Source organism: Dromiciops gliroides, chromosome 2, assembly GCF_019393635.1.
Source record: "Dromiciops gliroides isolate mDroGli1 chromosome 2, mDroGli1.pri, whole genome shotgun sequence".
Classification (NCBI taxonomy): Eukaryota; Metazoa; Chordata; class Mammalia; order Microbiotheria; family Microbiotheriidae; genus Dromiciops; species Dromiciops gliroides.
In genome coordinates, this window is record NC_057862.1 from 586,980,670 (window position 1) to 586,995,074 (window position 14,405).

At 41.3% G+C, this 14,405-nt stretch overlaps 1 long non-coding RNA gene across 1 annotated transcript in view; it reads right to left on the reverse strand.

Moving 5' to 3' along the window:
* Window positions 1-14,405, reverse strand: part of LOC122742708 — a 140,124-nt gene that overhangs the window by 91,676 nt on the left and 34,043 nt on the right. The gene's annotated exons all lie outside the window — the stretch shown is intronic.

Consider the following 14,405-nt stretch of genomic DNA (forward strand, 5'->3'; position numbering starts at 1 on the left):
GGCAGCTAGGTGGCACAGTGGATAAAGTACCGGCCCTGGATTCAGGAGCACCTGAGTTCAAATCTGGCCTTAGACACCTGACACTTACTAGCTGTGTGACCCTGGGAAAGTCATTTAACCCTCATTGCCCCACAAAAAAAATGAAAAATTTAAAAAAAAATTTAAAAATCACTGTATATACAATATCTAATTTGAGCCTCAGAAGAATCCTGTGAGGTAAATAGGTCTCATTATTCCCATTTTACAAATGGGGAAATTTGTTCATGGTTAAACAGCCAGTTAAGTGTCAGTAGTAGGATTTGAATATTAGTCCTACTAAGCACTTTATGTAGTACCCAATAGATTATCAAATAAAGTAATAGATTAAATATAGTGGAAAAAGGTCTGGACCAAAAATATGGTTTAGGTTCTAATTGTTGATCTATCATTAACTAGCTTTATGAACTAGAACAAATCATTTAATCTTTCTGAGCCTCAGTTTCTCACCTATAAAATGAGAGTGTTGGAGTAAGGATCTATCACTAGGGGTCCTTTTTTTATTTGGTGGGGCAATGGGGGTTAAGTGACTTGCCCAGGGTCACACAGCCAGTAAAGTGTCAAGTGTCTGAGGCCGGATTTGAACTCAGGAACTCCTGAATCCAGGGCCGGTGCTTTATCCACTTCACCACCTAGCCGCCCCCTAGGGGTCCTTTTAGTGCTAAAATTCTATAATTGTAAATTCCAAAATGTATGATACTGACAATAAATGCTGTAAATGATCAGAAAGGAGATATGTCCATATTTTTTGTCAATATCAGAGAAGGCTTCATTGGAGATGAAACTTGAGGTGGGCCTTAAAAGATGGTCAGGACAAGAGTGGAAGGACATCTATAGTCCTGGATTCATCTCTCTCCATTTCCACAAACTTCTTCCATAAAACCACAAAATCCCTAAGCATTTTCCCCAGCCCACACAAGGACTTCTCAATCTCTTAAATATGCCCCAAATTAGTTTGTCTTGGCTACAGTTAGGCTGAAATTTTGTTCTTTCCTTCAAAACTGTTGGCTATTGTTTCCAGACAGGTGCTGAAGTGATGGCACACATCTTGAGGAAAAGCTCTCCCTTTGTGATTGGCTGAGCAACAGTGTCAAAAGCTGACCGAGGAATCTGGGGGGTGGGGAGGAGGAGGAAGATGATCACTTTAGTTCTTTCCCTGTTGGGAAGTTTCCAATTCAGTGGCTCAAATGCAGCAGGAGTAAAAGCATTTTAATTTTAGCATATTAGCTTTCATATAATTCAGAAATCTCCTAGGGTGCTTTTCAAACGGGAAGGAGCTTTACTTATAAACTGTGAAAAAAAACAGCTGATCTCAGGGGAAGCTCATTTTTGTATAGTAGTTGACTGGTGGGAAAGGAGAAAGAGGAAGAGGAGGAAGAGAAAGAAAGTACGACTGATTAAAAATTAACCATTTGGGTTCTGCAAAGTAAAAGATACAGGTAGACTTTAAATTTTGTTTGAAAATAAAGCTTCTGGAAAAAGAGAGGAGTCTGAGAAGAGAAAGAATTTCACAACTGCAACAGGCAAAACAGGTCTATTGGGTGGACAGCTCTTAGCATCAGGGTTAGTAGTGTTATCAGTTTCATGTCAGGTAGTTATTGGATCTAGATACTATTGTCTCTTTTTCTTCTATATTTGATTAATTTGACATTTTCCTCTCCACCCTACAAATATTCTATGTCTGGGCCAAATAAGCCTACTTGATATTCCTTGCACATTTCTCTGAACATTCCATTGCCTATCATGCCTTTGCACAGGTTGTTCCCCAAGTTTGGAGTGTTGTCTCTTCTCAACTTTGCCTCCTGTATTTCTTAGTTTCCTTTGAGATTCCTCTCAAATAACATCTTCACAAGAGCTTTCTTGATTCTCTACATTGTTAGTTCTTTCTTCTTGAAAAATTGCATTTATTTTGCATGTGTATGAGGGGAGGAGGGAAGAATTGGTCCCTGACCAGCTGACTTCCCTATTATCTGATTGATGAAATCACAGGAAAAAAAATGTATTAATGTCTTAAGTGAGGTACAAAGATGTTATCCATTTCCCAAGTATGAAGTTCTCCCTATTAGTATTAGAACTTGTCATTGGCTTCTGAAGATTAGCCCTGATCCTTTCCATCTCCTTCCTCTCTATCCCCTCAGGCAAGTCAGACAAGAAGCAGATATAGGGAGTATTACATTTGACTGTCAAGAAAAGAGCCATCTATGGAAGAAGAATCAAGCACCTGAGAATAAATCCCTCAGTCTCTTAGAATGAGAGACATTTCTTTTTCCATCTCTGCTGCCATCAGTCATTACTATCTTGCACTGTAGCTACTCACCCAGCAATAAACATTATACCTACCAAAGAGAAAGGGTCAGTGGAGGCAGCTCCAAGAAAATCAGCCTGCTGGCAGCAGAGAAGAGAGCCAACTATGGCTTCAAGAAAGAATTGGTCATGGCTGTTGGGAATTGAACTGATAAGGAACAGGCCTAAGGAAACCAACAGAGATCCTGTGCCCATTGGAGAGTGTGAGGGCACCATGAGAAGAGAACTTAAAGTGCTGGAGTAATCAGTTACTTTGGCCATATGAGCTCCCATGCCTCACTCCCATACACTCTGTGTATGTGGTATATTTGTGGAAGAATATACCTAGGTTGATGGGAAAACTGTTTTGCAGCCATTCTTCTGAAGAAAATAGAGGCTAACCATGTCTCTGTATTATATTTTACATATTAATACCATGCTTTTCTGGAATATACCCATTTTGTGATTTAATCAAGTAGGTTGGGGATAGGCAGTCAGAAAGTAACACCATTTCCCCTAGATACAGATTTTTAATTCACTTATCTGTGTATATATTACCTTCTCAATTCTAACTACAGGCATAATATATGTTCCTTGAAGGGAAGGACTGCTTCTTTTTTGTTATTCTATCTCTAGTACCTACTACAAAACATGGCACATGGTAGGTGATTAATGAATGTTTGTTGATTTGAATTTGCTGGCCAAATACAATACAATCCAACAAATATTTATTAACTGTCCACCACGTAGATGGCACTGTGCTAGGCAGTGGGGACATAATTTTATACACACACACAAATTTTGATACAGAATTTGATAACTTCAATAATGAATAGAGCACTAACACATAGGGAATCAGGAGAGGCTTCCTATAATTGGAAATTACCCATGGTGGGATAATATATACACTAATGTACTGTTGGTAGAGCTGTGAACTAATCAGACCATTATGGAAAGCAGTTTGGAACTATGCCCAAAAAGCTATTAAACGGTGCATACCTTCTGACCCAGCTATGCTGCTACTAGGTTTATACTCCAAAGAGATCAAAGAAGAAGGAAAAGGACTCATATGTGAAGAAATATTTATAGCACCTATTTTTGTGGTGGCCAAGAACTGGAAACTAAGGGGATTGCCAATCAATTGAGGATTGGTTAAACAAGTATATGAAACATGCTAGAATACTATTGTGCCATAAGAAATGATGAAGGGGGTAGTTTTAGAAAATCCTCTAAAGACTTGTGTTAACTAATGAAAAGTGAAATGAGCAGAACCAGGAGAACAATATATATTAACAGCAATATCGTAAAGACACATAACTTTGAAAGACTAAGTAATGGATCAACACAATGAACAACTATAATTCCAAAGGACTCATGATGACAAATGATATTCATCTCTAGATTAAACACTGATGGATTCAGAATATGGACTGAAAGGGTGTCACTGATTACACCTTTCATTTGTATGAGGAGTTACTGAGTTTGTCTCTTAAAGGCCCTACTTTCACAAAGATTAGTCCATGTGTCATTCACTTAAAAAAAAATTTTTTTGTACATTTTAGTCTTTATTTACATAATTCCAAATTGCTTTATGATTTGCTTGTACTAAATCATAGCTCCAACAACAATGAGTGTGCCTGTCTTTACACAACCCCTCCAACATTGACTCAATTGTCATCTTTGCTGATTTGTTGGATGTGAGGTTCTGAAACTCAGGGTTGTTGTTTTTTAATATAGATTTTTCATATTATTATTATTTGGAACATTATTTCATATGATCTTTTAAAAATTCAATTTTATTTTGTTTTCAGTTCCAAATTCTTTCTCTTTTTCCTCCCATTCTCCTACCCATTGAGAAGGCAAGAAAAATATGTATAGTCATACAAGACACATTTCCCTATGGGGGGGCAGAGAAGGGAGAGAGGGGGGAAGGAAGGGAGGAAGGAAGGAAAACAGAAGATAAAAATGAACAAAACAGCTGCTGCCCCCAGGAAGATTACATTCCATTAAAGAAAACAATATGAGGGCAGCTAGATGGCACAGTGGATAGAGCACTGGCCCTGGAGTCAGGAGTACCTGAGTTCAAATCCGGCCTCAGACACTTAACACTTACTAGCTGTGTGACCCTGGGCAAGTCACTTAACCCCAATTGCCTCACTAAAAAAAAAAAGAAAAGAAAACAATATGTATATGTTGATAACAAAAATAGAGTAAATACAAGGTAATGGGGGTGGTGGTGAGGATGATATCAGGAGCTGGGGGGATCAGAAAGGACCTCATGTAAGATGTGGCATTTGGGCTGAACTTTGAAGGAAACCAGAAAATCCAAGAGGAGGAGGTGCTTTCTAGGCATTTGGAGGGGGAAGGAGGTAGATATAGCCTTTGCCAGCTTCTTTGCAAAGAAAGGAGATGGATTGAGATTGATATTTTTACACTAATGAAGAATCTCTCTTCTTTTTTAAAGCTTTTCTTGATGTAAGTAGGCATTGGTTACGCTTAGCTACTCTTGCCCTTCTTTCCCTAAAATAACAAGGTAACAGTTTTGGGCTAGAGGACCACCCCTAGGATAGTGTTGAGTATAAAACAGGTATTTGACTACTGCTTGTTGGTAGATAACCAGAGGAGTGAATTCATAGCTTCTCCTTTCTCATTCAGTAGACCAGCCTCTTAAGTTTTCTATTGACTAGTTGACCCACCCAAGAAGATTATCCGATAATAACAATACTCTTCAAATAATTGTTGTAGACATAAGTTCCATCCATCACCATTAGAGGGGCTCTAGAACCCACGTCCACAGAAGGGATATTCTCAGTGGCCAAGGGTTCAGATTTCCTTGGTAGTTCCAAATGGATCTTGTAGCCCAGTTGCCTCCTGGGTCCTTTCTCCATGTAGTGGTAAAGAGATATCCAGGTTCCAGGGAGGATGGCAGAGTAGAAAGGGGTAGGAAGAGGAGACCTAACGAATGTTTAATTTTTTCCTCACTTCATTCATCCTCCTCCATCTGAGATGGCAGGTGTGCTGAGCAGGAATGGTGTGTGAATCGATTTGGAGACAATCAGTGACACGACAGCGAGCTGGGGCCGCGCACCGAGCCATCGATCGCCTCCAAATCAATTTGCACACCGCTCCCGCTCAGGTCACCTGCCATTTCAGACAGGGAAGGGAACGGTGAAGTGAGAAGGAAATTACGTGGGGGTAGACTGGGGCCCCTCTCTCAAGAACGTGGAGGTCACTCTCCAGCCACCCTTCCGTCTCCATCCTTCAGAGGAGGACGCAGCAAGCCGACCCCACAACCAGCTCTGTTTTGCTCACAGCTGGCAGGTGCCTTCAATTGCCCTGGAGGGAAAGGAAACTTGAGGACTGTAGTGAAATGGGGCCACTCTGAAAATCCATCAGCCTTAACTCACCTCTGGGGTTTGGGCTGTGACTGTCATATCCTAAGAGCTATTTCAGAAAACCCAAATTGCCAGCAGTAATAATGTGTTCCGCCCCGGGACCGGCTTTCATTTGTGCCTCTCAATGCACTTCACAATTAATTCTCACCAACCCCTGCCTCCCACAAGCTGGGAGGCCCTAAGGGAGGCACATGGCAAGGCCTGGAAGCTTTGTCAATCCCCAGTGAGGAGGGAAGGACCTTCTCCATTGGGAAGACAAGGAGCCAAGGCCTAAGTTTTGTCCAAATAAGTCAATGATGTGATCCTTCTCTCTCTTTTTTTCTTTCTCTTTCTTTCTTTCCTTCCTTCCTTTGTTCCTTCCTTCTTTTCTTCCTTCTTTCCTTCCTTCATTTCTTCCTTCCACTCTTCCTACATGTATGTGGAATAGGAAAGAGATTGAAGAGCTTGACTAATATCTTTGAGCTTTGGCATCCTACACTGGGTTAAAAAGCAAAGAGAAGATGACATTCTAACTACCTTCCAAGGCTGAAGACCTGACATTGCTGTAATAATTGGCCTGACTTCATGACCTCAGATCTTTCCAGTCCCCATATCTGGGTCCACTTAGTTATTTATGCAGAACTTAACCCCATTCCTTATACTTTAAGACAATATAGCCCCAAGACAGAGGTCTTTCCTCATCCCTTAGCTCCACATGCCTCATTACTTTGTATTTACTTTGTCTATATTTGGTATCAATTTACACATGTTTCTTGTTTTCTTCAATGGAATGTAATCTTCTTGAGGGCAGGACCCATGGATACAAAGTTCATAGAATGTTATCAACCTGCTGTTGGCTCCACTTAGACTCAAGATGGGTTCTTGTCTGGTTCTTTGTGACCAAACCTCCACCGTGTACCTCTCCAACATAGCAGAGTCTTTACCAACATAGCAGAGTCAAAGGCATGAGGGGCACAGGAGATCTAAGTTGTATTGCCATTGAGAAATCAAAGAGGGCAGGGTGGTGGTAGTGGCGAGAAAGAATGATTCCCTGCCACAATAAAAATAAAAATAAAAATGGCATATTTCACTAGACATAATCATTTTAGCAAAAGTCTCTGAAAGCATGCTTGTTTGGCCTCAGATCTCTACTAGGGCATCTGGCTTCCTGTTTCCATCTCAGGCCTTTGGATTTTACATTTCCTGAATTTTGGTTTATGTTCACCTGCATCATTATTTGAATACCCACCCCTTTTTCCCCCAGGGAGGAAGTTTCTTTTCCCTTTCTATCTTCCTTCCTTCCTTCCTTCCTTCCTTTCTTTTTTTCTGGGTAGAGATTTTCCTTTAGCTCTAGGGATTGCCCTACTCACCTATGTACAGATTAGACATAGTATCTCAGTTCTAATAAGTGGGCCCCTCCTTGGTCATAGGATTGTACATTTAGAACTAGAAAGGATCTTAGAACCCATTTAATTCAACCCCTTTGTTTTATAGATGAGAAAACTGAACCCCACCCAGAAAGGTTAAGGGACTTGTCTCAGGCAAGCTTCTTAAACTGTGGATCTCAATCCCATATGGGGTCACATAACTGAATGTGTGGTTGTGAAAATTTGGCAACAGTGAAAGGTTATGTTACCTATTTTATATAAGCCAGGGTAGTTTAAAAATTTCTCAGGTTAAAAAGGGTCTCAAGTGGAAAAAATTTAGGAAACACTGGTCTAAGGTCGCACTAGTTCTAAGTAGCAAGGCTGAGATTTGAACTCAGAGACACTAATTCCAAATCTAGTGTCCTTTCCACTATCCCATTTCCCTCTTCAATGTGATCTGTTCACCTTCACTTATAAGCAAGCCATGACCAAGTCTTGCTTTGCTTTCAACTTTTCTTCCCCCAAATTGGAGACCTAAACCCCATCTACATAGGAGCATCCGAGCTCTCATCACCGTTTGCTTGACCTTTATACCAATTTACTTGCTTTGCTGCTTAGTGTCAGTGACCCTGGCACTGTGTCCCACGTCTGCCTGTCAACACTCCTGTCTCTGGACTTCTGTGACAGGAACCACTGGTTAAGATGGACTTTTGCCTCTAACCTGCAGGCAAACTCCTCTGACTCTTGTCCAGCTATTTAAACTTCCTTTTATTGCCCAAATCTGGGGCCCTTCTACATCCCCTGCCCTGCCTCAGTAGGTATGTCTGGTCCTCAACTGCCCTTGATCTATTCTACCCCCTATAGCTTTCCACACCCTGGTACTGATCTTTGGTGTTAGGTCTATGAGCACTAGCCATCTGAAAGGTTGGTTATTCCACAAATGTTTATTAAGCACTTACCACTATGCTATGTGCCAAGCACTGTGCTAAGGGCTAGGAATACAACCAATGCCACTAAATATCTTTTTTTTAAGTGAGGCAATTGGGGTTAAGTGACTTGCCCAGGGTCACACAGCTAGTAAGTGTTAAGTGTCTGAGGCCAGATTTGAACTCAGGTACTCCTGACTCCAGGGCTGGTGCTCTATCTACTGTGCCACCTAGTTGCCCCACTAAGTATCTTTTGTAAATGCTGCCCACGTTGGAGAGGGAGAGATACCTGTGCCTCTTGCTATCCATGCTAGGTCACAGAGATTTAGAGGTTAGATGATTCCTCCAAAATTGGTGGGTTCTGATTTAACTTTCCAGTTTACTAAGTAAAATTAACAGGGAATCAAAGAATTGCTTTTATCCTCTTCCTCTATTTTCAGATGAGGAAAAGTTGTACATGTCACTGTGTGTGTGTTTAATGAAGTTTTGTTGTTGATGAATCTTTTTAATTGTCTCCAACTCTTTTTGAATCCATTCTGGGATTTTCTTGGCAAAGATATTAGAGTGGTTTGCCATTTCCTTCTCCAGCTCATTTTACAGATGAGAAACTGAGGCAAACAGGGTTAAGTGACTTACTCAGGGTCTCACACATATATCTAGTAAATGTCTGAGGCCAGATCTGAACTCATGAAGATGTGTCTTCCTAATTCCAAGCCTAGTGCTCTATCAACTGCACCTATTCCCTAAACTACTAGGCAGATTCATATTGTCCATTGACATCATTAGTCTCTGACTGGTATAGAGAATACAATCAAACTCAAAAAAAGGATAGTTGGAGGGAAAAAAGAGAAGGACAGAGCCCAGGTAGTGCTGTGACCAAGCCTCTCATCACCCCCCCCCCCCAACTCCCATCCTGGCTCTGTATAAAAAACAAACCTTCACTCAAATAGCAGAAGCCTGGGGGGATGACATTAGTATCCTTTGTCCCATCTATGCCCACCTCAAACACACAGACTATGTGATGGTGCATATGAGGAGACCACTTACTTAGCTAACTTTTCTAACAGATCAAGGCCCAAGATTAATGATGACTTTAGGCATTGGGGGACAAGGGTCGAGAAACCCAAGAAGACAGTCAAGCCCTTGCATTTAGGGTGCTTCTCTCCAGGGGGCTTGTGTGTGCATAAGTGGGAAATAGAACAAGCTTATCCCTGAGCATTTCTCTTACTTACTATCTCACACGAATCACCCCAACCCTTCGTGACTTTGCCCTTTGCTGAAATCTCGCGGCAGCAGTCATTGGACAATGAGCCTATAGAAACAAGCCCTCCTTTGTCCTTAACTTTGCTGTTCTTCAACTGATTGGCTTAATGTCCTAACCAAGGTAGGAAACTTCTCCTTGGGAGTCTGAACCCATCTTGCTCTTCATACAATGGAAAGAAGCCCAGACTTGGTGTCCCAGGACCCTAGATTTAGTGCTAAAGGTGACTTTAGACAGCCTTTTGTCCAGTACCTTCATTTGGCAGAAAAGGAAACTGAGGCCCAGATACATGAATTTACTTACCCAACATCACACAAGTATTAAGTTATATAGAGCCAGGATTTGAACCCAAGTTCTCTGACTCCATATTCAGCACTATTTCTCTCTAATGTCCGAGGCTGCCTCAAAAGACTTGGACTCCAATACTATTACTTTCTACCTATGTGAGATAAAAACCTCTCTAGGACACTTTATTTATTATCTGCAAAATGCTTTTATTTGGAAATGGATTAGACACTCCCCAAAGTTCCTTCCAATCCTAAATTGCAGTCTAGACCAAGGGTTTCAAATCTCTTTTGTGTATCATGAACTCAGGAGTGTTCTGGTAAAGACCTAACAATTGGCTGGCACACTTGTAAATTTACAAATTTGCACAGGACACACTTTTAATCTGTATCATTACCATTTTCTTCATCATTTTCTTAAGTCTAAACAATCAACACTTATTTGTTGGGGAAACAGTCATGTCTTCTCAACTAGATTCCACTGTGAGACTTTCCCCTTCAAGGTTTCAATGTATCACAAGTAGGCATAAGAAATTACATGGGAATTTGGGGGAGTTTTGTGGAAGCCACAGATGGTCCTCAAAGGCCAGCAGATGACATAGAAAAAGTGTACAAACTTAAAAATGCAGAAAATATATGTATAATGTTCAATAATATCAACCCAAGTTTTATAATAAGGTACTGTAGACACCCCATAAAAGAAAAAGAAAAGATTCAGACTTCTTTTCTATGACTGGCGGGCCAAAACATTTTACTTGTATTTTTCACATCAAGGGAGGGGGAAAAGGGGGCACTGTGCCCCAACCTCTGGGGGGGAAGGAATAATTGTAAATTATTTGAGGGCAAAGATTGTTTTTCTTATTCACTGTATCCCCTCACAGAACCTACCTAGTAAAGTACTTTGCACAAAGGAGGTGCTTAAGAAATATTTCATAGAATCAATGAAATTCAAGGTCGAAAAGGATCTTAGAGGCCATCTTGTAACCCTCTTACTGATTACTTACTGATCTCCTCATGGAGATTTTGGGGGACCAGGTTTTTTTTCTTTCTTTCTTTTTTTTTTTAGTGAGGCAATTGGGGTTAAGTGACTTGCCCAGGGTCACACAGCTAGTAAGTGTTAAGTGTCTGAGGTTGGATTTGAACCCAGGTACTCCTGACTCCAGGGCCGGTGCTCTATCCACTGTACCACCTAGCTGCCCCGGGGACCAGTTTTTAGAATTAGTCTTCCTAAGGTCATAATGAAGTTAGTGTGATGGAAATCCCTTATCGCTTACTCCTCTGTTAGCCACATAGGCTTAGTCATTATTGCTGCTCTTGGTTTCATCCAAGAGCACCAAAATTTAGAGGGTCCTGTTCAGCATACATGCTCCATCAACAGATAAAAACAACTGAGCTTAGCACTCACCAAAACCAATTTGTCATGGTAGGAAACTATCAGATGGTTTGCCTCCTCCTTTGAGACATAGAATCCCAAGTGAATTCCTCCTTGGCTCATTTCCTTTCAATTTCCCTCTTCTCTTCAATAGTGAGCCCAGTAGTGGGCTCAGGATACTGTAAAGTTTCTCTCTCCATACATACCCTTTCTCCAACCAAGAGGTGGTGTCTTGTGTCCCCAAGTCTGAATGAGGTTCCCTCTACTTCCAAATGAAATTACCTTAAAAAGTTGATTTGAGGGGGGTAGGTAGGTGGTGTAGTGGATAAAGCACAGGCCCTGGATTCAGGAGTACCTGAGTTCAAATCTGGCCTCAGACCCTTGACACTTACTAACTGTGTGACCCTGGGCAAGTCACTTAACCCAAATTGCCCTGAAAAAAAAAAAAAGTTGATTTGAGTGTGATTTTCGTGCTCTTTGTCCTAGCATATTTTTTTCTTGCTATCATCTTAGATCAGAACTGCAAGTTACAATTGTGAGTCTGTCCCATTTCTATATTGAAGAGGGAAAGTGTTTTTAAAAGGACAAACATGGTAATGTTTTACGTAATCATACATGTATAACCCATATCTGAATGTTTGCTGCCTCAGAGAGGGGGAGTGGGAGGGAGGGAAAGAGGGATAAAAAATGGAACCCCCAACTATAAATGAAAATGTTTATTAAACATAAAATAAAAAGAAGATTGGGAGGGTAAAAGAAAGGATGTATCTGTGTGCCCTAACTCTGCTTTTGGTTTCTAAGACAAACTAAAATAAAATTGAGCCCTTTCTCTGCTTACTCTCTTAGATGAACATTTCTGAGGTAAAAGTTCTCCATAAATGCCAAACTCAGAAAAATAATAATAATAGGCAGCATTTACATAGTGCTTTAAGGTTTGCAAAGTGATTTACAAATATCATCTCAGGGATTTGGACCACAAAGTAATGAGGAACAATAAGGCTCTGCTCCACTTTAAAATTCTGATTCCTAGTCATTTTTTTAGACTCAAGTTTATATGTGTAACATGTATGTACAATGAAGAATGAGAGAATAGCTTGCAGAAAACTTCTTTTCCCAAGGGCACTGCCTGAAGAAGAGCTGAGAGATTTCTGAGAGAAAGAAGGAAGCAGCTGCAAGAGTTGGGTTTAGAACTCATGTCCTGATTCCCAAGTCAAGGCTCTTTAGTAACAGCTGATATTTACATATATTGTTGCATTTACTCCTCACAACAACTTTGTGAGGTAGATACTACAGGTATTGTTGGATCTATTTCACAGATAAGGAAGTTGATGTTTGGATATTTACCCATGTTCATACAATTGGCATGAGGCAGAATTCAAATGTCCTCTTTCTCTCCCATGATGTCTTTATGCACTGTTTATTGAAAATGTGGTTTTTTTATGAATGTTCATGAATATTTGTATTCAATGGTATCTTTCTATTATCTTTTATTTCAAGTTCTTGATAAAAATTGTCTTTGTTTCCCTTATCAGGAGCAACTATAGCATTCAGAGTCTATTGTTATTGATTGTCATAAAAAATCACTGTTGATTACTATGATGTATAAATTCATGCAGAATGCATTTATTAAATGCCAATGCTTGATGCACTCTACTAGGCACTGGGAGATATACACCCATAACATGACACATTCTTGCAGGAAAATTAAAATACTAACTTCCAAGAGGAGGAGCATCAAAATGTTACATTGCTACTGTTAAGTCATATCAGTCGTGTCTGACTCTTTGTGACCTTCTTTGGGGTTTTCTTGGCAAAGGTACTGAAGTGTTTTGCCATTTCCTTCTCCAGCTCATTTTTTAGATGAGTAATCTGAGTCAAACAAGGTTAAGTGACTTGCCTAGGGTCACAGAACAAGTAAGTGTCAGGCTAGATTTGAACTCAGGTGTTCCTGATGCTAGGTCTGGCATTTTATCCACTGTACAGCTAGGTGATGCAGTGGATAGCGCCCTGGAGTCAGGCTGACCCTGGGCAAGTCACTTAACTGGACTGTCTCAAAGATTCGAGAGCATATCCAGTTGTCCTGCTGTATATCTTGCCACTCGACCCAGATGGCTCTGGAGGAGAGAATGAGGTTGGTGACCTTGAACAGCCCTCCCTCACTTAAAGCCAATTCACTGCAAGTCATGACATCATCCTGACGTCATGGTCCTCTTCCTGAACGAAGAACAAACAATAACAGCATAAAAATGTTCATAAGAATCCCCTTCAGAAAGCAGCATGGCGCGGTGGAAATAACGTTAAAATAATATGAACCTGACACTAACGATGGTGAAAAACAAGCAAAAACAACTCAGGGATGAAGGCCGGGGTTGGGTTAAGTTTCTAAGACTGGTTGGTCAACAGGTGAGCCTTTGGGGTCGCACTGCGGCCACGGGAGGTGCAGTACCAAGCTTCAACCTCACGATGGCGGCAGCTGCCTTCGGACGCTGGGCTGCCGCCGGTGACTGCGCCCGGCCAGCCGGGAGACAAAGGCTCCCCGGGGGCCCCTCCCCCGCCCGCGCGGAACCCCATGGTAGCTCTGCGCGCTAGGTGGAAGAGCGAACGGAAACACGCGCGCGGAGTCGGGCTCCTGCAGAGGATGGGCAAGAAATGGGTGCGAGGACCGTTGTCCGGCGCTACCCTCTCCTTTCTGCAAGGTGGGTGGGTGGTCCCCCCCCCCCATCAGTACAAAACAACTCCTGCCTCAGGGACACTCAAGGAGCTCCCATTCAATGAAGTGCAAGGAGAATGAGGAGCGGAAGTAAAGAACTGTGCCCCAACATCTCACGAAACTTCTCTTGGCTCTTCAGGGCTTCCCGGTGCCCCTGCAAGAAATTCAGCCAGTGACTTGGATTTGGGGCAAAATATCCCTTCTTTTCCTTTCTTAAGGATGTTACTGATGCCTCATGCTTTGCCTCCAGACACTTGAGTTGCAGTTATGGTGGGCAATGCGTGGTTGCATGAACCCCTCTGGAATTTCGAGGAGCTATAAGGTTTTAACAGGGGCCCAGTGCTTGACAAGCTTACCTGATTCTCCCCTATGCCTCTCTTCCCTGTAGGGGCTCTCTCCTTCCCTTATCCCCAGGGAGCTACCAATCTCTTTTAATGGCCGGGCCATGTCTTAACAGTTGAGTATGTAGCCATATTATTGTAATACTAATGATTATTATGGCTCAGGATTCAGTAAGGGCGGCATAACATAGTAGAAAGCTTCGGTACCAGAAGATCTGGGTCAAGGCTTGGCTTTACTACCCTTCTTTGTGACCCTGGGCAAAAATTAAAAAATTAGATAGATAGATAGATAGGTGTATATATGTGTATGTATGTATCTATATCTGTCTACCTACCTATCTATCTATAGATAGATATATATGTGTATATGTGTGTATGTATCTACATCTTTATCTACCTATCATCTATCTGTAGATATATGTATGTATATATTATATGTATATATGTATTA